Source organism: Microcebus murinus, chromosome X (assembly GCF_040939455.1).
Source record: "Microcebus murinus isolate Inina chromosome X, M.murinus_Inina_mat1.0, whole genome shotgun sequence".
NCBI lineage: Eukaryota > Metazoa > Chordata > Mammalia > Primates > Cheirogaleidae > Microcebus > Microcebus murinus.
The window spans coordinates 56,712,961-56,715,806 of NC_134136.1; positions in this window are offsets into that span (position 1 = coordinate 56,712,961).

The following is a 2,846-nucleotide window of genomic DNA, read 5'->3' on the forward strand; positions in this document are numbered from 1 at the left end:
TCCCTTTGGATTTAAACATTCATTCATCTAGTCACTCAACAAATCTTTATTTGACACCTACTACATGCCAGGCAAAAATGCTAGGCATTGGGGTTGTGGTAGTGAACAAAATAGACGTGGTCTCTGACTTTGTGAAGCTTACATTCTACAGAATGCACAGAAAGTTTGTGCTTTGCTCCTCAACTTTCTCTAATTAGGCCAAGGCCCATATAACTATGCACTTGTTTATAACCCCAAATCCTTCAATGATAATGGGAAAACAAAATGAAAATTGTTAGACTTGAAATCATACTGCACATGGGAGTATGAAATCCCATAGCACATGGGAGTACCAAATGAGTACTTGCAAGTAATGGATATTAACAAAATCTATGAAGACTTGAATATTTTCTTGTAACTATAGTTTAATTAATTTAAAAGTTTAGTTTAAAAATAAATTAGTGTTATATATAACAAAAGAAAACATGCCCATAATCCAACATTTAAAGTTTATAAATATATACCATTTATAAGAGAGGCAAAAGTCCTTTTCTCTAATCCTATCTTCCAGAGATAACTCTTCTAAGCACTTCTACGTGTGTCTTCACCAACTTTTTTCTATGCCTATATATATTTTATTTTTTAATAATAAAAGGATTATGTAATTATTGCAAAAATTCAAACAATACAGAAAGACCTATATGGTATAAAGAGTGAATGCTCCTCACATACTCACACCTAATCTCAGTTTCCGTGAGTAACTATTAACATATTGGTGTGTATTTCATGTGAATATTTTCAAATCTTTTCCTATGCATTTGCAAACATGCACGTGGATGTGCGCACACCTCCCCCCCCACCAAAGGGGCAATATGTTTTTTGTTTTAAGCTAGCAGTGGTTGACAATTTAACGTTCAGTAGTTGAGGGCACATTCCTGTGTTTTTCATTTTCTACAAGTGCAACAATGCAGCCATATGCCAGTCCCTCTCTGAATTTAGTACCCAATGCTTGGAATGTGAGCAGATGCTGAAGGCTATTAATGAAGCCCTCGAAAGAATGCCCATTTATGTATGTTGTAGATGCAAGGCCAAAGTTGAATGTAGTGGCCAACTGAGCAGCTGGCAAGCGAGCGGGAAAATGAAGAACGTGCCAACATTGGTTGCAAGTTGATGGGCCATGGGAACCACATCATCTGGAGCAGTGTCCTGACATTCCTATAATTTAGGAAATAGAAGCAATACTAAGAGACTTATAGCCTTTTAACCTCAATGGCTACATTAGTGTGTTGCAAAAGTAATAGAGAAAAAAAATCTGGAATAAAGTATTCTGATAGGGTCTAAATAAGACTGGTTTCTATCATGCCTAATATTGGAAAACTCCAAGATTTTCTCTCTCTTCATTTGATTCCTTAGATGCAAAGAGTAAGCCACAGAAATATATGTTTGATTAATGCCAACTCTCTAAACTCTTTAATGTCAACTAGCTACTTTTCATTACAAAACACCACATGTGCTCTTCTTTCCGATTAGGTATAACAATGCAACTGCAGAAGAAACTATGGTGATCTCTATCACACCAACAATCAGATATTTGTTGTAATAGCCTCCTAATCAGATTTCAGATGAAACCTCAATGAAATCGTTATAACCAGACATGAAATAATTAACCTTTTCTAATTTAAAATGCCTAACAGGAAATGGTCTCTGTGACAGGTGTAAAATTTCATTCCTTCTAGAAAATTACTCACCTAGCAGATGTTCCTTCTGACTGAACAAGAAATTTCATTGAAAAAAAAGCATTCACCTTTTATCATGAATATTGCACAGGCACAACATATTAAGGCAAAGACTTTCCATATAGAAATGCATGACCTTGATCTTCTGATCACTAATATTCATTGTCCACGTACAGATTATAAATATTCACCTGTTTCCATTCTCTGACAGTGGAGTGCAAGAACACTTGAATTCTAATTTTTAGGGTCCCTGGAAATCTGATAATGAATCATGGTATTAGGCTTCCTCAAAAAAGTAAAGTAGGTTAGTGTGCCAAAGCCTTGCATTGAAAATAGAGATCGTCCAGGAAAAAGAATTCTGTCTCCACTGCCAAAGAGAAGAATCAAGATAAAAAAGGAGAAGTTATTTTTATATCACAGTGCAAACATAAGAAACCTTTAATCTATTATTTGGATGTGACCCTGGACTTAATTTGTACAACTTGAATCAATTTTCTTAAGTACCTACCATCATCTCCCTATACCAAACCACACACATACAGACAATTTTGTTAAGTAGAGTCCAACATGAATGTTGTGTGAATTCAACAGAGATCTCTGGGTTTTGAAAGGCAGGCCCTTATTCCCTGAGATGGCCTTTGAGAGGGAGAGATGCTTTGCACAGGAGTTGGGTGGGCAATAGTGATGGGAGAAGTGATGGAGTCTGGACCTATTTTGGGCTGAGCATGGTTAAATTTGGGAGGTCAGTGAAGGTGTGGGGTTGCTGATCCTGGGTATGCCAGGTTTGCTGGGTGTTAACTGGGAGGTGGCATGAAGGTGGCTAAGCTGGAAGGTGCATAGGGACAAAGACTTCTGACAACAGTAGCTAATATATGGTCATGCAGGGCACGCTGGCTGTTCTTTAAACTTTTTTCTTTCTTCTCTGTTTCTCTCCCTCTTCCTCTGGCTTGATTTTTGATCTCCCTCCCTTTTCTTCCTGGGGTAGGAGTGCCAGGAATGGGCTTTAGAGAAGGCTCTGAACTCCTTGAAATTTTAGCAAAAGGAAGGACTTGTGGTTTTGTGTAAGCTTCTCTCAGTTTTCTAGATCCAGAGTTCCCCAAAGACAAATCTGTTTCTCCACCTCTCTGCTCT